This window comes from Rhipicephalus microplus, unplaced genomic scaffold (genome assembly GCF_043290135.1).
Source record: "Rhipicephalus microplus isolate Deutch F79 unplaced genomic scaffold, USDA_Rmic scaffold_45, whole genome shotgun sequence".
NCBI lineage: Eukaryota > Metazoa > Arthropoda > Arachnida > Ixodida > Ixodidae > Rhipicephalus > Rhipicephalus microplus.
Window position 1 is genome coordinate 266,318 of NW_027464618.1, and position 18,120 is coordinate 284,437.

At 47.0% G+C, this 18,120-nt stretch overlaps 14 non-coding genes across 14 annotated transcripts; all 14 read left to right on the plus strand.

Moving 5' to 3' along the window:
• Window positions 1-3,077: 3,077 nt before the first annotated feature.
• TRNAA-AGC (transfer RNA alanine (anticodon AGC)) lies at window positions 3,078-3,150 on the plus strand. Its single transcript has one exon. It is a non-coding gene; the product is annotated as a tRNA-Ala (tRNA).
• Window positions 3,151-3,338: 188 nt separating this feature from the next.
• On the plus strand, window positions 3,339-3,411 carry TRNAA-AGC (transfer RNA alanine (anticodon AGC)). Its single transcript has one exon. It is a non-coding gene; the product is annotated as a tRNA-Ala (tRNA).
• A 3,330-nt stretch (window positions 3,412-6,741) lies between these two features.
• Window positions 6,742-6,814, plus strand: TRNAA-AGC (transfer RNA alanine (anticodon AGC)). The gene has a single exon. It is a non-coding gene; the product is annotated as a tRNA-Ala (tRNA).
• Window positions 6,815-7,004: 190 nt separating this feature from the next.
• On the plus strand, window positions 7,005-7,077 carry TRNAA-AGC (transfer RNA alanine (anticodon AGC)). The gene has a single exon. It is a non-coding gene; the product is annotated as a tRNA-Ala (tRNA).
• A 450-nt stretch (window positions 7,078-7,527) lies between these two features.
• TRNAA-AGC (transfer RNA alanine (anticodon AGC)) lies at window positions 7,528-7,600 on the plus strand. Its single transcript has one exon. It is a non-coding gene; the product is annotated as a tRNA-Ala (tRNA).
• Window positions 7,601-8,309: 709 nt separating this feature from the next.
• Window positions 8,310-8,382, plus strand: TRNAA-AGC (transfer RNA alanine (anticodon AGC)). Its single transcript has one exon. It is a non-coding gene; the product is annotated as a tRNA-Ala (tRNA).
• Window positions 8,383-11,166: 2,784 nt separating this feature from the next.
• TRNAA-AGC (transfer RNA alanine (anticodon AGC)) lies at window positions 11,167-11,239 on the plus strand. The gene has a single exon. It is a non-coding gene; the product is annotated as a tRNA-Ala (tRNA).
• Window positions 11,240-11,427: 188 nt separating this feature from the next.
• On the plus strand, window positions 11,428-11,500 carry TRNAA-AGC (transfer RNA alanine (anticodon AGC)). Its single transcript has one exon. It is a non-coding gene; the product is annotated as a tRNA-Ala (tRNA).
• Window positions 11,501-13,253: 1,753 nt separating this feature from the next.
• On the plus strand, window positions 13,254-13,326 carry TRNAA-AGC (transfer RNA alanine (anticodon AGC)). Its single transcript has one exon. It is a non-coding gene; the product is annotated as a tRNA-Ala (tRNA).
• Window positions 13,327-13,513: 187 nt separating this feature from the next.
• Window positions 13,514-13,586, plus strand: TRNAA-AGC (transfer RNA alanine (anticodon AGC)). The gene has a single exon. It is a non-coding gene; the product is annotated as a tRNA-Ala (tRNA).
• A 1,752-nt stretch (window positions 13,587-15,338) lies between these two features.
• Window positions 15,339-15,411, plus strand: TRNAA-AGC (transfer RNA alanine (anticodon AGC)). The gene has a single exon. It is a non-coding gene; the product is annotated as a tRNA-Ala (tRNA).
• Window positions 15,412-15,598: 187 nt separating this feature from the next.
• On the plus strand, window positions 15,599-15,671 carry TRNAA-AGC (transfer RNA alanine (anticodon AGC)). The gene has a single exon. It is a non-coding gene; the product is annotated as a tRNA-Ala (tRNA).
• A 968-nt stretch (window positions 15,672-16,639) lies between these two features.
• Window positions 16,640-16,712, plus strand: TRNAA-AGC (transfer RNA alanine (anticodon AGC)). Its single transcript has one exon. It is a non-coding gene; the product is annotated as a tRNA-Ala (tRNA).
• Window positions 16,713-17,683: 971 nt separating this feature from the next.
• TRNAA-AGC (transfer RNA alanine (anticodon AGC)) lies at window positions 17,684-17,756 on the plus strand. The gene has a single exon. It is a non-coding gene; the product is annotated as a tRNA-Ala (tRNA).
• Window positions 17,757-18,120: the final 364 nt, after the last annotated feature.

Below are 18,120 nucleotides of genomic sequence, written 5' to 3' on the forward strand. Positions count from 1 at the left end.
CCTCTTTTCTGTTTTTCTAAATAGCTACCGCATTTTTAATCTCCTCCTCACTGGCTTTTTGCGCGATCAGTACACAATCGCTGTCCAGCCCATTCCTTCCTCTACTTCAATGCCTAGATGCTTACTCACAGCAAAAAGTTTATCTCATAGCACTGCCTTCCACGCCATGAATGCCGTTGAACTTTGGTTCTGCATTTCACACATAATTAGGGGATCCCTACAACTCAAAACTCACAAACGGTAATCTCCCTAATTCACACACAATCCAGTTTCTAATAAACTCACACAATTGAAGCCTGGAAAGTCAAAGCAAAGACCAAGCACTCACCACAGCACAGCACCACGTCGTGAAGTTCATCCCACCGCTGCCACCAGTTGTTGCGCATGGGGGTCTACCCGGTCTCCTGTGGTAGCTTGGTGTAACCGGGAGGAAATGAACGCTGACAAGAAGAGGGCACGAAAACAAACAGGTTTATGCCACTATTTACACATATTTACAGAAGAAGGTTAGGGGTTTCACAAATCACGAGCGTGGTGGTTGAACCGTTACATGGTTCAGAGCGATGTCCAGCACTCTGCGGCGTCGTTTTAAGCCCAGTCGGGCTCCTCCTCTCCAAATGGAACACCAATCACACACACACAACAGGTGAGGGGGACGACCATGCACGGCCCACGTGCACGTCCAATATTTAGTCGTGATCACTGCAGTGCAAGGTGGCGCCAGCAGGGCTCTTCCTCGTCGTGTGTGTGCCGCTAGTCGAGAGGTCCCAAGATCCTGACAGCATACATCAAACGTTCTGCCGCACAGCTCGTCTAATTAGTGGGGTGATTTGCGGTGACCGCCATGGTCTCTTCCAGGAAGATGCTGTCTCTGTTCTCCTCTCTCGAACGATTAATGGCATCGTGGCGACACGACGTCTCACCCTCGGGCTAGCAGGGACAATGCCTGACGAACATAGGCAGCCCGCCGGTCAGCTACGTGATTGAGGATTAAAAGAGCGCCGCTCCCCCGTCAGCTCTGGCGCCGGTCACAACAGCTTCCCCATCGCCAGATGAGTCACCGAGGGCATCAGTCACCGCTTCCGCTCGAAGAGACGACGAAAGGGTCCGTAGTTGAAAGTAAGAAACTCGCCTTCGCTTGCCACATGGTCGGGGTAATTGCTCAAATCTTCGACAGCGTCTAGAAGATTGGGCGCCGAAAGGATTGAGAGCCGCCCCAGTAGACCAGCTTACGCACAATGGCGTCTGCCCAGACGAATTTCCAGGCCAAACTTTACAAGGTTGTAGCTCGGATGGTAGAGCGCTCGCTTAGCATGCGAGAGGTACTGGGATCGATACCAAGCACCTCAAGACTTTTTTTTATTCATTGCAGTCGTGTTTTGCTTGATTATTATAACCAAACAACGCGCGATACAAGCAGCTGTTGATGCGAAAAAACCAGTTCTCCGCTGACGCGGCTTCCCTATTTTTCCAGAAAATTCGTCACGTAATTACCGATCAGCTTGTGAGCACTAAAATTGACTGTTCACCGATGGTGTAGCTCAGATGTTAGAGCGCTCGTTTAGCATGCGAGAGGTACTGCGATCGCTACCCAGCACCTCCAGACTTTTTTTTTTATTCTTTGAAGTAGCAAGTCGTGTTTTGCTTGATTATTAGAACCAAACAATGCGCGATACAAGCAGCTGTTGACGCGAGAAAACCAGTTCTATGCTGACGCGGCTTCCCTCTTTCTCCAGAAAATTCATCAGGTAATTACCAATCAGCTTGTGAACATAAACATTGAATATCCATCGGGGGTGTAGCTCAGATGATAGAGCGCTCGCTTAGCATGCGAGAGGTACCGGGATCGATACCCAGCACCTCAATTGCAAGTCATGTTATGCTTGATTATTATAACCAAACAATGGGCCATAAGAGCAGCTGTTGACTCGATAAAACCAGCTCTCGGCTGACGCGGCTTCCCTCTTTTGCCACAAAATTCGTCACGTAATTACCGTTCAGCTTGTGAGCATAACAATTGATTCTCCATCGGGGGTGTAGCTCCGATGGAAGAGTGCTCTCTTGGCATGCAAAAGGTACTGCGATCGAAACCCAGCACCTCCAGACTTTTTTTAAATAGGTGCAGTTGCAGGACATGCTTTGCTTGATTATTATAATCAAACAACGCGTGATACAAGCAGCCGTCGACGCGAGAAAACCAGTTCTTAGCTGACGCAGCTTCCCTCTTTCTCCCAAATATTCGTCACGTAATTACCGATCACCTTGAGAGCATAAAAATTGACTCTCCATTGGGAGGGTAGCTCAGATGGTAGAGCGCTCGCTTAGCATGCGAGAGGTTACTGGGATCGATACCCAGCGCCGCCAGACCTTTATTTTTATTCATTGCTGTGGCAGGTCATGCTTTGCTTGATATATAAAACAAAACAGCGCGCGATAAAGCAGTCGTCGACGCGAGAAAACCAGTTCTCAGTTGACGCGGCTTCCCTCATTCTCCAAAATATTCGTCACGTAATTACCAATCAACTTGTGAGAATAGCTATGGACTCTCCTTCCGGGGTGTAGCTCAGATGGTAGAGCACTCGCTTACCATGCAAGAGGTACTGGGATCAATACCCAGCACCTCCAGGCCCTTTTTTTTTATTCATTGCTTTGGCAGGTCATGTTTTGATTGATTTTTAAAACAAAACAGCGCGCGATACAAGCAGCAATCGACGCGAAAAAACCAGTTCTCAGTTGACGCGGCGTTCCCCTTTCTCCAAAATATTCGTCACGTAATTGCCGATCAGCTTGAGAGCATAAACATTGACTCTCCGTCATGGGTGTAGCTCAGTTGGTAGAGCGCTCGTTTAGCATGCGAGAAGTACTGGGAACGATACCCAGCACCTCGAGACTTCTTTTTTTATTCATTGCAGTGGCAAGTCATGTTTCGCTTGATTTATGAAACAAAACAACGCGCGATACAAGCAGCCGTCGACGCGAGAAAACCAGTTATCAGTTGATGCGACTTTCCTCTTTCTCTAAAATAGTCGTCACGTAATTACCAATCAGCTTGTGAGCATAACTGTGGACCCTCCATCGGGGGTGTAGCTCAGGTGGTAGAGCGCTCGCTTAGCATGTGAGGTGTACTGGGATCGATACCCAGCACCTCCAGTCCTTTTTTTTATTCATTGCTTCAGCAGGTCATGTTTTGCTTGATTTATAAAACAAAACAGCGTGCGATACAAGCAGCCGTCGACGCGAGAAAACCAGTTAGCAGTTGACGCGGCTTTCCTCTTTCTCCAAAATATTCGTCACGTAATTATCGATCAGCTTGTGAGCATAACTATGGACCCTCCGTCGGGGGTGTAGCTCAGATGGTAGAGCGTTCGCTTAGCATGCGAGAGGTACTGGGATCGATACCCAGCACCTCCAGTCCTTTTTTTTTATTCAATGCTTTTGGAGGTCATGTTTTACTTGTTTTATAAAACAAAACAGCGCGCGATACAAGCAGCCGTCGACGCGAGAAAACCAGTTCTCAGTAGACGCGGCTTTCCTCTTTCTCTAAAATATTCATCACGTAATTACCGATGAGCTTGTGAGCATAACTATGGACTCGCGATGGGGGGTGTAGCTCAGATGGTAGAGCACTCGCTTAGCATGCGAGAGGTACTGGGATCGATACGCAGTACCTCCAGTCCCTTTTTTTTTATTCATTGCTTTGGCAGGTCATGTATTGCTTCTTTTATAAAACAAAACAGCGCGCGATACAAGCAGCCGTCGACGCGAAAAAACCAGTTCTCAGTGGACGTGGCTTCCATCTTCCTCCAAAATATTCGTCACGTAATTACCGATCAGCTTGTGAGCATAACTATGGACCCTCCATCGGGGGTGTAGCTCAGATGGTAGAGCGCTCGCTTAGCATGCGAGAGGTACTGGGATCGATACCCACACCTCCATTCCTTTTTTTTATTCATTGCTTTGGCAGGTCATGTTTTTTGTTTTATAAAACAAAACAGCGCGCGATACAAGCAGCCGTCGACTCGAGATAACCAGTTCTCAGTTGATGTGGCTTTCCTCTTTCTCCAAAATATTCGTCACGTAATTACCGATCAGCTTGTGAGCATAACTATGGACCCTCCATCGGGGGCGCAGCTCAGATGGTAGAGCGCTCCCTTATCATGCGAAAGGTACTGGGATCGATACCCAGCACCTCTAGTCCTTTTTTTTATTCATTGCTTTGGCAGGTCGTGTTTTGCTTGATTTATAAAACAAAACAGCGCGCGATACAAGCAGCCGTCGACGCGAGAAAACCAGTTCTCAGTTGACGTGGCTTTCCTTTTTCTCCAAAATATTCGTCACGTAATTACCGATCAGCTTGTGAGCATAACTATAAACCCTCCATCAGGGGTGTAGCTCAGATGGCTTTTGGCACGGTGACTGGGCAGAAACCCCAGACAGTTTTGCCAGCATAAGGTTTGTTACGACACCTGTGAAATACTTGGGTGCCCCCCTCGAATGCTACAAAGACAGCGACTCGTACTGGAGGAGCCGAGTGGATAACCTGCGGGAAAGAGTGAACAAGTGGAATGGTTGGAATTGGTCTATGTTTTCTAAAGCCACAATTTGCAACATATACTTAGTGAGTAAAATTTGGTATATCTTACAAGTCTTACATTGTTCAAGGGTAAACATCCAAAAATTTCACCGTGTGTTCGCTGTCTTTGTGTGGGAATCGTCTTGGGAAAGATCGAGTCGGACCAATTTATTTCTTCGAGTGCGAAATGGGGGACTCTGCTTGTCACATTTGTTTTTAAGACAGGTAGTCAATCGATTTTGTTTCTTCAGAGACATCGACAACCCATTCCTTCGCACTGTCTGTCAACTTCGCCTGGGGCAACACTTGCCTAACATGGTTGTATCAACCTGCAGCGTACCTGGTGGTGTTTATGGCTTTCTCCGCGAAGTTGTACTTTCTTGTAGGTTTCTGTCAGTGCGGTTTTCACTTGAATACTTGAGTCAAGTCCGACGAAGAAAGTTGTACAAGGACCTATGTGATGTGTTTTTACCAGGGCCTTTGTATCGGTCCCTTTACAATGTATGCCATGGCCACACTGTACTAAAGCGCGTCAAGGCGATGAAAATATCGCCAGGTGCTAAGAATTTCTTTTTTAAATTACATACCGGTACGCTGACCGTCAAAACCTGGATGGCTGCAAAGGGGTTTTACGTTCCTTGGGGCACGCATTGCATAATATGCAGGAAGGAGGAGACAATTGAGCATGTATTCATTGACTGCTGGGATGCTATCTTTCTTTGGGACTTGCTCCAGCGCACGATCAAAAAAGATTTCCCCATTGATGCACATGGCATCCGCTATTTGCATATACAAAGTGACGATGGTACCCCATATGATATGATAATGCTTATGGCTCTTCATAGCATTTGGAAATCCAGGATGGCAGCCATGCACTTTGATGTAGATGCACGAGCACCCACCCAGTACTTCAAAGAGTATATAAGAAATTTTGTGGATGAACAAAAGTTGGAGGAATTCCCCCCAGAATGGTTGCCGCGCGTCGAATTACTATCGACGATAAAAACATTTCAACAGATGCGTGGCCACATCTTTGAGCCACGGTTTTCACAAAGTTTTGGATTGTGTTGTGTATCAGTTAATATGTGTATTGTTTACGTGAGCCGAAAACAGGCAATAAAAAAAAGGGGTGTAGCTCAGATGGTAGAGCGTTCGCTTAGCATGCGAGAGGTACTGGGATCGATACCCAACACCTCCAGTCCTTTTTTTTTATTCATTGCTTTGACAGGTCATGTTTTGCTTGATTTATAAAACAAAACAGCGCGCGATTTAAGCAGCCGTTGACGCGAGAAAACCAGTTCTCGGTTGACGTGCCTTTCCTCTTTTTCCAAAATATTCGTCACGTAATTACCGATCAGCTTGTGAGCATAACTATGGACCCTCCATCGGGGGTGTAACTCAGATGGTAGAGCGCTCGCTTAGCATGCGGGAGGTGCTGGGATCGATACCCAGCACCTCCAGTCCTTTTTTTATTTATTGCTTTGGCAGGTCATGTTTTGCTTGATTTATAAAACAAAACAGCGCGCGATACAGCCGTCGACGCGTGAAAACCAGTGTTCAGTTGACGTGGCTTCTCTCTTTCTCCAAAATATTCGTCGCGTATTTACCGATCAGCTTGTGAGCATAACTATGGACCCTCCTTCGGGGGTGTAGCTCAGATGGTAGAGCGCTCGCTTAGCATGCGAGAGGTACTTGGATCGAGACCCAGAACCCCAAGACCCTTCTTTTTATTCATTTCTGTGGCAGGTCATGCTTTGCTTGATATATAAAACAAAACAGCGCACAATACAAGCAGCCGTTGACGCGAGAAAACTAGTTCTCAGTTGACGCGGCTTTCCTCTTTCTCCAAAATATTCGTCACGTAATTACTGATGAGCTTGTGAGCATAACTATGGACCCTCCATCGGTGGTGTAGCTCAGATGATAGAGCGCTCGCTTAGCATGCGAGAGTTACTGGGATCGATACCCAGCACCTCCAGTCCTTTTTTTTCCATTCATTGCTTTGGCAGGTCATGTTTTGCTTGATCTATAAAACAAAACAGCGCGCGATACAAGCAGCCGTCGACGCGAGAAAACCAGTTCTCAGTAGACGCGGCTTTCCTCTTTCTCCAAAATATTCGTCACGTAATTACCGATCAGCTTGTGAGCATAACTGTGAACCCTCCATTGGGGGTGTAGCTCAGATGGTAGAGCGCTCGCTTAGCATGCGAGAGGTACTGGGATCGATACCCAGCACCTCCAGTCCTTCTTTTTTTATTAACTGCTTTGGCAGGTCATGTTTTGCTTGATTTATAAAACAAAACAGCGCGCGATACAAGCAGCCGTCGACGCGAGAAAACCAGTTCTCAGTAGACGCGGCTTTCCTCTTTCTCCAAAATATCCGTCACGTAATTACCGATCAGCTTGTGAGCATAACTATAGACCCTCCATTGGGGGTGTAGCTCAGATGGTAGAGCGCTCGCTTAGCATGCGAGAAGTACTGGGGTCGATACCCAGCACCTCCAGTCCTTTTTTGTATTCATTGCTTTGGCAGGTCATGTTTTGCTTGATTTATAAAACAAAACAGCGCGCGATACAAGCAGCCGTCGACGCGTGAAAACCAGTGTTCAGTTGACGTGGCTTCTCTCTTTCTCCAAAATAATCGTCGCGTATTTACCGATCAGCTTGTGAGCATAACTATGGACCCTCCATCAGGGGTGTAGCTCAGATGGTAGAGCGCTCGCTTAGCATGCGAGAGGTACTGGGATCGATACCCAACACCTCCAGTCCTTTTTTTTTATTCATTGCTTTGACAGGTCATGTTTTGCTTGATTTATAAAACAAAACAGCGCGCGATGCAAGCAGCCGTTGACGCGAGAAAACCAGTTCTCGGTTGACGTGCCTTTCCTCTTTTTCCAAAATATTCGTCACGTAATTACCGATCAGCTTGTGAGCATAACTATGGACCCTCCATCGGGGGTGTAGCTCAGATGGTAGAGCGCTCGCTTAGCATGCGAGAGGTGCTGGGATCGATACCCAGCACCTCCAGTCCTTTTTTTATTTATTGCTTTGGCAGGTCATGTTTTGCTTGATTTATAAAACAAAACAGCGCGCGATACAAGCAGCCGTCGACGCGAGAAAACCAGTTTTCAGTAGACGCGGCTTTCCTCTTTCTCCAAAATATTCGTCACGTAGTTACCGATCAGCTTGTGAGCATAACTGTGAACCCTCCATTGGGGGTGAAGCTCAGATGGTAGAGCGCTCGCTTAGCATGCGAGAGGTACTGGGATCGATAGCCAGCACCTCCAGTCCTTTTTTTTTATTAACTGCTTTGGCAGGTCATGTTTTGCTTGATTTTTAAAACAAAACAGCGCGCGATACAAGCAGCCGTCGACGCAAGAAAACCAGTTCTCAGTAGACGCGGCTTTCCTTTTTCTCCAAAATATTCGTCACGTAATTACCGATCAGCTTGTGAGCATAACTGTGAACCCTCCATCGGGAGTGTAGCTCAGATGGTAGAGCGCTCGCTTAGCATGCGAGAGGTACTGTGATCGATACCCAGCACCTCCAGTCCTTTTTTTATTCATTGCTTTGGCAGGTCATGTTTTGCTTGATTTATAAAAGAAAACAGCGCGCGATACAAGCAGCCGTCGACGAGAGAAAACCAGTTCTCAGTGGACGTGGCTTCCCTCTTTCTCCAAAATATTCGTCACGTAATTACCGAACAGCTTGTGAGCATAACTATGGACCCTCCATTGGGGGTGTAGCTCAGATGGTAGAGCGCTCGCTTAGCATGCGAGAGGTACTGGGGTCGATACCCAGCACCTCCAGTCCTTTTTTGTATTCATTGCTTTGGCAGGTCATGTTTTGCTTGATTTATAAAACAAAACAGCGCGCGATACAAGCAGCCGTCGACGCGTGAAAACCAGTGTTCAGTTGACGTGGCTTCTCTCTTTCTCCAAAATATTCGTCGCGTATTTACCGATCAGCTTGTGAGCATAACTATGGACCCTCCATCAGGGGTGTAGCTCAGATGGTACAGCGCTCGCTTAGCATGCGAGAGGTACTGGGATCGATACCCAACACCTCCAGTCCTTTTTTTTATTCATTGCTTTGACAGGTCATGTTTTGCTTGATTTATAAAACAAAACAGCGCGCGATACAAGCAGCCGTTGACGCGAGAAAACCAGTTCTCAGTTGACGTGGCTTTCCTCTTTCTCCAAAATATTCGTCACGTAATTACCGATCAGCTTGTGAGCATAACTATGGACCCTCCATCGGGGGTGTAGCTCAGATGGTAGAGCGCTCGCTTAGCATGCGAGAGGTACTGGGATCGATACCCACACCTCCATTCCTTTTTTTTATTCATTGCTTTGGCAGGTCATGTTTTTTGTTTTATAAAACAAAACAGCGCGCGATACAAGCAGCCGTCGACTCGAGAAAACCAGTTCTCAGTTGATGTGGCTTTCCTCTTTCTCCAAAACATTCGTCACGTAATTACCGATCAGCTTGTGAGCATAACTATGGACCCTCCATCGGGGGCGCAGGTCAGATGGTAGAGCGCTCGCTTAGCATGCGAAAGGTACTGGGATCGATACCCAGCACCTCTAGTCCTTTTTTTATTCATTGCTTTGGCAGGTCGTGTTTTGCTTGATTTATAAAACAAAACAGCGCGCGATACAAGCTGCCGTCGACGCGAGAAAACCAGTTCTCAGTTTACGTGGCTTTCCTCTTTCTCCAAAATATTCGTCACGTAATTACCGATCAGCTTGTGAGCATAACTATAGACCCTCCATCAGGGGTGTAGCTCAGATGGTACAGCGCTCGCTTAGCATGCGAGAGGTACTGTGATCGATACCCAACACCTCCAGTCCTTTTTTGTATTCATTGCTTTGGCAGGTCATGTTTTGCTTGATTTATAAAACAAAACAGCGCGCGATACAAGCAGCCGTTGACGCGAGAAAACCAGTTCTCCGTTGACGTGGCTTTCCTCTTTCTCCAAAATATTCGTCACGTAATTACCGATCAGCTTGTGAGCATAACTATGGACCCTCCATCGGGGGTGTAGCTCAGATGGTAGAGCGCTCGCTTAGCATGCGAGAGGTACTGGGATCGATACCCACACCTCCATTCCTTTTTTTTATTCATTGCTTTGGCAGGTCATGTTTTTTGTTTTATAAAACAAAACAGCGCGCGATACAAGCAGCCGTCGACGAGAGAAAACCAGTTCTCAGTGGACGTGGCTTCCCTCTTTCTCCAAAATATTTGTCGCGTATTTACCGATCAGCTTGTGAGCATAACTATGGACCCTCCATCATGGGTGTAGCTCAGATGGTACAGCGCTCGCTTAGCATGCGAGAGGTACTGGGATCGATACCCAACACCTCCAGTCCTTTTCTTTATTCATTGCTTTGACAGTTCATGTTTTGCTTGATTTATAAAACAAAACAGCGCGCGATACAAGCAGCCGTCGACTCGAGAAAACCAGTTCTCAGTTGATGTGGCTTTCCTCTTTCTCCAAAACATTCGTGACGTAATTACCGATCAGCTTGTGAGCATAACTTTGGACCCTCCATCGGGGGAGCAGCTCAGATGGTAGAGCGCTCGCTTAGCATGCGAAAGGTACTGGGATCGATACCCACACCTCCATTCCTTTTTTTTATTCATTGCTTTGGCAGGTCATGTTTTTTGTTTTATAAAACAAAACAGCGCGCGATACAAGCAGCCGTCGACGAGAGAAAACCAGTTCTCAGTGGACGTGGCTTCCCTCTTTCTCCAAAATATTTGTCGCGTATTTACCGATCAGCTTGTGAGCATAACTATAGACCCTCCATCAGGGGTGTAGCTCAGATGGTACAGCGCTCGCTTAGCATGCGAGAGGTACTGGGATCGATACCCAACACCTCCAGTCCTTTTCTTTATTCATTGCTTTGACAGTTCATGTTTTGCTTGATTTATAAAACAAAACAGCGCGCGATACAAGCAGCCGTTGACGCGAGAAAACCAGTTCTCAGTTGACGTGGCTTTCCTCTTTCTCCAAAATATTCGTCACGTAATTACCGATCAGCTTGTGAGCATAACTATGGACCCTCCATCGGGGGTGTAGCTCAGATGGTAGAGCGCTCGCTTAGCATGCGAGAGGTACTGGGATCGATACCCACACCTCCATTCCTTTTTTTTTATTCATTGCTTTGGCAGGTCATGTTTTTTGTTTTATAAAACAAAACAGCGCGCGATACAAGCAGCCGTCGACTCGAGAAAACCAGTTCTCAGTTGATGTGGCTTTCCTCTTTCTCCAAAACATTCGTCACGTAATTACCGATCAGCTTGTGAGCATAACTATGGACCCTCCATCGGGGGCGCAGCTCAGATGGTAGAGCGCTCGCTTAGCATGCGAAAGGTACTGGGATCGATACCCAGCACCTCTAGTCCTTTTTTATTCATTGCTTTGGCAGGTCGTGTTTTGCTTGATTTATAAAACAAAACAGCGCGCGATACAAGCAGCCGTCGACGCGAGAAAACCAGTTCTCAGTTGACGTGGCTTTCCTCTTTCTCCAAAATATTCGTCACGTAATTACTGATCAGCTTGTGAGCATAACTATGGACCCTCCATTGGGGGTGTAGCTCAGATGGTAGAGCGCTCGCTTAGCATGCGAGAGGTACTGGGGTCGATACCCAGCACCTCCAGTCCTTTTTTGTATTCATTGCTTTGGCAGGTCATGTTTTGCTTGATTTATAAAACAAAACAGCGCGCGATACAAGCAGCCGTCGACGCGAGAAAACCAGTTCTCAGTAGACGCGGCTTTCCTCTTTCTCCAAAATATTCGTCACGTAATTACCGATCAGCTTGTGAGCATAACTGTGAACCCTCCATCGGGGGTGTAGCTCAGATGGTAGAGCGCTCGCTTAGCATGCGAGAGGTACTGTGATCGATACCCAGCACCTCCAGTCCTTTTTTCTTATTCATTGCTTTGGCAGGTCATGTTTTGCATGATTTATAAAACAAAACAGCGCGCGATACAAGCAGCCGTCGACGAGAGAAAACCAGTTCTCAGTTGACGTGGCTTCCCTCTTTCTCCAAAATATTCGTCACGTAATTACCGATCAGCTTGTGAGCATAAATATGGACCCTCCATTGGGGGTGTAGCTGAGATGGTAGAGCGCTCGCTTAGCATGCGATAGGTACTGGGGTCGATACCCAGCACCTCCAGTCCTTTTTTGTATTCATTGCTTTGGCAGGTCATGTTTTGCTTGATTTATAAAACAAAACAGCGCGCGATACAAGCAGCCGTCGACGCGTGAAAACCAGTGTTCAGTTGACGTGGCTTCTCTCTTTCTCCAAAATATTCGTCGCGTATTTACCGATCAGCTTGTGAGCATAACAATGGACCCTCCATCAGGGGTGTAGCTCAGATGGTACAGCGCTCGCTTAGCATGCGAGAGGTACTGGGATCGATACCCAACACCTCCAGTCCTTTTTTTTTATTCATTGCTTTGACAGGTCATGTTTTGCTTGATTTATAAAACAAAACAGCGCGCGATACAAGCAGCCGTTGACGCGAGAAAACCAGTTCTCAGTTGACGTGGCTTTCCTCTTTCTCCAAAATATTCGTCACGTAATTACCGATCAGCTTGTGAGCATAACTATGGACCCTCCATCGGGGGTGTAGCTGAGATGGTAGAGCGCTCGCTTAGCATGCGAGAGGTACTGGGATCGATACCCACACCTCCATTCCTTTTTTTTATTCATTGCTTTGGCAGGTCATGTTTTTTGTTTTATAAAACAAAACAGCGCGCGATACAAGCAGCCGTCGACTCGAGAAAACCAGTTCTCAGTTGATGTGGCTTTCCTCTTTCTCCAAAACATTCGTCACGTAATTACCGATCAGCTTGTGAGCATAACTATGGACCCTCCATCGGGGGCGCAGCTCAGATGGTAGAGCGCTCGCTTAGCATGCGAAAGGTACTGGGATCGATACCCAGCACCTCTAGTCCTTTTTTTTATTCATTGCTTTGGCAGGTCGTGTTTTGCTTGATTTATAAAACAAAACAGCGCGCGATACAAGCAGCCGTCGACGCGAGAAAACCAGTTCTCAGTTGACGTGGCTTTCCTCTTTCTCCAAAATATTCGTCACGTAATTACCGATCAGCTTGTGAGCATAACTATGGACCCTCAATTGGGGGTGTAGCTCAGATGGTAGAGCGCTCGCTTAGCATGCGAGAGGTACTGGGGCCGATACCCAGCACCTCCAGTCCTTTTTTGTATTCATTGCTTTGGCAGGTCATGTTTTGCTTGATTTATAAAACAAAACAGCGCGCGATACAAGCAGCCGTCGACGCGTGAAAACCAGTGTTCAGTTGACGTGGCTTCTCTCTTTCTCCAAAATATTCGTCGCGTATTTACCGATCAGCTTGTGAGCATAACTATGGACCCTCCATCAGGGGTGTAGCTCAGATGGTAGAGCGCTCGCTTAGCATGCGAGAGGTAGTGGGATCGATACCCAACACCCCCAGTCCTTTTTTTTATTCATTGCTTTGACAGGTCATGTTTTGCTTGATTTATAAAACAAAACAGCGCGCGATACAAGCAGCCGTTGACGCGAGAAAACCAGTTCTCGGTTGACGTGCCTTTCCTCTTTTTCCAAAATATTCGTCACGTAATTACCGATCAGCTTGTGAGCATAACTATGGACCCTCCATCGGGGGTGTAGCTCAGATGGTAGAGCGCTCGCTTAGCATGCGAGAGGTGCTGGGATCGATACCCAGCACCTCCAGTCCTTTTTTTATTTATTGCTTTGGCAGGTCATGTTTTGCTTGATTTATAAAACAAAACAGCGCGCGATACAAGCAGCCGTCGACGCGAGAAAACCAGTTCTCAGTAAACGCGGCTTTCCTCTTTCTCCAAAATATTCGTCACGTAGTTACCGATCAGCTTGTGAGCATAACTGTGAACCCTCCATTGGGGGTGTAGCTCAGATGGTAGAGCGCTCGCTTAGCATGCGAGAGGTACTGGGATCGGTACCCAGCACCTCCAGTCCTTTTTTTTATTAACTGCTTTGGCAGGTCATGTTTTGCTTGATTTATAAAACAAAACAGCGCGCGATACAAGCAGCCGTCGACTCGAGAAAACCAGTTCTCAGTTGATGTGGCTTTCCTCTTTCTCCAAAACATTCGTGACGTAATTACCGATCAGCTTGTGAGCATAACTTTGGACCCTCCATCGGGGGAGCAGCTCAGATGGTAGAGCGCTCGCTTAGCATGCGAAAGGTACTGGGATCGATACCCAGCACCTCTAGTCCTTTTTTTTATTCATTGCTTTGGCAGGTCGTGTTTTGCTTGATTTATAAAACAAAACAGCGCGCGATACAAGCAGCCGTCGACGCGTGAAAACCAGTGTTCAGTTGACGTGGCTTCTCTCTTTCTCCAAAATATTCGTCGCGTATTTACCGATCAGCTTGTGAGCATAACAATGGACCCTCCATCAGGGGTGTAGCTCAGATGGTACAGCGCTCGCTTAGCATGCGAGAGGTACTGGGATCGATACCCAACACCTCCAGTCCTTTTTTTTTATTCATTGCTTTGACAGGTCATGTTTTGCTTGATTTATAAAACAAAACAGCGCGCGATACAAGCAGCCGTTGACGCGAGAAAACCAGTTCTCAGTTGACGTGGCTTTCCTCTTTCTCCAAAATATTCGTCACGTAATTACCGATCAGCTTGTGAGCATAACTATGGACCCTCCATCGGGGGTGTAGCTGAGATGGTAGAGCGCTCGCTTAGCATGCGAGAGGTACTGGGATCGATACCCACACCTCCATTCCTTTTTTTTATTCATTGCTTTGGCAGGTCATGTTTTTTGTTTTATAAAACAAAACAGCGCGCGATACAAGCAGCCGTCGACTCGAGAAAACCAGTTCTCAGTTGATGTGGCTTTCCTCTTTCTCCAAAACATTCGTCACGTAATTACCGATCAGCTTGTGAGCATAACTATGGACCCTCCATCGGGGGCGCAGCTCAGATGGTAGAGCGCTCGCTTAGCATGCGAAAGGTACTGGGATCGATACCCAGCACCTCTAGTCCTTTTTTTTAATCATTGCTTTGGCAGGTCGTGTTTTGCTTGATTTATAAAACAAAACAGCGCGCGATACAAGCAGCCGTCGACGCGAGAAAACCAGTTCTCAGTTGACGTGGCTTTCCTCTTTCTCCAAAATATTCGTCACGTAATTACCGATCAGCTTGTGAGCATAACTATGGACCCTCAATTGGGGGTGTAGCTCAGATGGTAGAGCACTCGCTTAGCATGCCAGAGGTACTGGGGCCGATACCCAGCACCTCCAGTCCTTTTTTGTATTCATTGCTTTGGCAGGTCATGTTTTGCTTGATTTATAAAACAAAACAGCGCGCGATACAAGCAGCCGTCGACGCGTGAAAACCAGTGTTCAGTTGACGTGGCTTCTCTCTTTCTCCAAAATATTCGTCGCGTATTTACCGATCAGCTTGTGAGCATAACTATGGACCCTCCATCAGGGGTGTAGCTCAGATGGTAGAGCGCTCGCTTAGCATGCGAGAGGTAGTGGGATCGATACCCAACACCCCCAGTCCTTTTTTTTATTCATTGCTTTGACAGGTCATGTTTTGCTTGATTTATAAAACAAAACAGCGCGCGATACAAGCAGCCGTTGACGCGAGAAAACCAGTTCTCGGTTGACGTGCCTTTCCTCTTTTTCCAAAATATTCGTCACGTAATTACCGATCAGCTTGTGAGCATAACTATGGACCCTCCATCGGGGGTGTAGCTAAGATGGTAGAGCGCTCGCTTAGCATGCGAGAGGTGCTGGGATCGATACCCAGCACCTCCAGTCCTTTTTTTATTTATTGCTTTGGCAGGTCATGTTTTGCTTGATTTATAAAACAAAACAGCGCGCGATACAAGCAGCCGTCGACGCGAGAAAACCAGTTCTCAGTAAACGCGGCTTTCCTCTTTCTCCAAAATATTCGTCACGTAGTTACCGATCAGCTTGTGAGCATAACTGTGAACCCTCCATTGGGGGTGTAGCTCAGATGGTAGAGCGCTCGCTTAGCATGCGAGAGGTACTGGGATCGATACCCAGCACCTCCAGTCCTTTTTTTTATTAACTGCTTTGGCAGGTCATGTTTTGCTTGATTTATAAAACAAAACAGCGCGCGATACAAGCAGCCGTCGACTCGAGAAAACCAGTTCTCAGTTGATGTGGCTTTCCTCTTTCTCCAAAACATTCGTGACGTAATTACCGATCAGCTTGTGAGCATAACTTTGGACCCTCCATCGGGGGAGCAGCTCAGATGGTAGAGCGCTCGCTTAGCATGCGAAAGGTACTTTGATCGATACCCAGCACCTCTAGTCCTTTTTTTTATTCATTGCTTTGGCAGGTCGTGTTTTCCTTGATTTATAAAACAAAACAGCGCGCGATACAAGCAGCCGTCCACGCGAGAAAACCAGTTCTCAGTTGACGTGGCTTTCCTCTTTCTCCAAAATATTCGTCACGTAATTACCGATCAGCTTGTGAGCATAACTATGGACCCTCAATTGGGGGTGTAGCTCAGATGGTAGAGCGCTCGCTTAGCATGCGAGAGGTACTGGGGCCGATACCCCGCACCTCCAGTCCTTTTTTGTATTCATTGCTTTGGCAGGTCATGTTTTGCTTGATTTATAAAACAAAACAGCGCGCGATACAAGCAGCCGTCGACGCGTGAAAACCAGTGTTCAGTTGACGTGGCTTCTCTCTTTCTCCAAAATATTCGTCGCGTATTTACCGATCAGCTTGTGAGCATAACTATGGACCCTCCATCAGGGGTGTAGCTCAGATGGTAGAGCGCTCGCTTAGCATGCGAGAGGTAGTGGGATCGATACCCAACACCTCCAGTCCTTTTTTTATTCATTGCTTTGGCAGGTCATGTTTTGCTTGATTTATAAAACAAAACAGCGCGATACAAGCAGCCGTCGACGCGAGAAAACCAGTTCTCAGTAGACGCGGCTTTCCTCTTTCTCCAAAATATTCGTCACGTAGTTACCGATCAGCTTGTGAGCATAACTGTGAACCCTCCATTGGGGGTGTAGCTCAGATGGTAGAGCGCTCGCTTAGCATGCGAGAGGTACTGGGATCGATACCCAGCACCTCCAGTCCTTTTTTTTTATTAACTGCCTCGGCAGGTCATGTTTTGCTTGATTTATAAAACAAAACAGCGCGCGATACAAGCAGCCGTCGACTCGAGAAAACCAGTTCTCAGTTGATGTGGCTTTCCTCTTTCTCCAAAACATTCGTCACGTAATTACCGATCAGCTTGTGAGCATAACTGTGGACCCTCCATCGGGGGAGCAGCTCAGATGGTAGAGCGCTCGCTTAGCATGCGAAAGGTACTGGGATCGATACCCAGCACCTCTAGTCCTTTTTTTATTCATTGCTTTGGCAGGTCGTGTTTTGCTTGATTTATAAAACAAAACAGCGCGCGATACAGGCAGCCGTCGACGCGAGAATACCAGTTCTCAGTTGACGTGGCTTTCCTCTTTCTCCAAAATATTCGTCACGTAATTACCGATCAGCTTGTGAGCATAACTATGGACCCTCAATTGGGGGTGTAGCTCAGATGATAGAGCGCTCGCTTAGCATGCGAGAGGTACTGGGGCCGATACCCAGCACCTCCAGTCCTTTTTGTATTCATTGCTTTGGCAGGTCATGTTTTGCTTGATTTATAAAACAAAACAGCGCGCGATACAAGCAGCCGTCGACGCGTGAAAACCAGTGTTCAGTTGACGTGGCTTCTCTCTTTCTCCAAAATATTCGTCGCGTATTTACCGATCAGCTTGTGAGCATAACTATGGACCCTCCATCAGGGGTGTAGCTCAGATGGTAGAGCGCTCGCTTAGCATGCGAGAGGTACTAGGATCGATACCCAACACCTCCAGTCCTTTTTTTTTATTCATTGCTTTGACAGGTCATGTTTTGCTTGATTTATAAAACAAAACAGCGCGCGATACAAGCAGCCGTTGACGCGAGAAAACCAGTTCTTGGTTGACGTGCCTTTCCTCTTTTTCCAAAATATTCGTCACGTAATTACCGATCAGCTTGTGAGCATAACTATGGACCCTCCATCGGGGGTGTAGCTCAGATGGTAGAGCGCTCGCTTAGCATGCGAGAGGTGCTGGGATCGATACCCAGCACCTCTAGTCCTTTTTTTATTTATTGCTTTGGCAGGTCATGTTTTGCTTGATTTATAAAACAAAACAGCGCGATACAAGCAGCCGTCCACGCGAGAAAACCAGTTCTGAGTTGACGTGGCTTTCCTCTTTCTCCAAAATATTCGTCACGTAATTACCGATCAGCTTGTGAGCATAACTATGGACCCTCAATTGGGGGTGTAGCTCAGATGGTAGAGCGCTCGCTTAGCATGCGAGAGGTACTGGGGCCGATACCCCGCACCTCCAGTCCTTTTTTGTATTCATTGCTTTGGCAGGTCATGTTTTGCTTGATTTATAAAACAAAACAGCGCGCGATACAAGCAGCCGTCGACGCGTGAAAACCAGTGTTCAG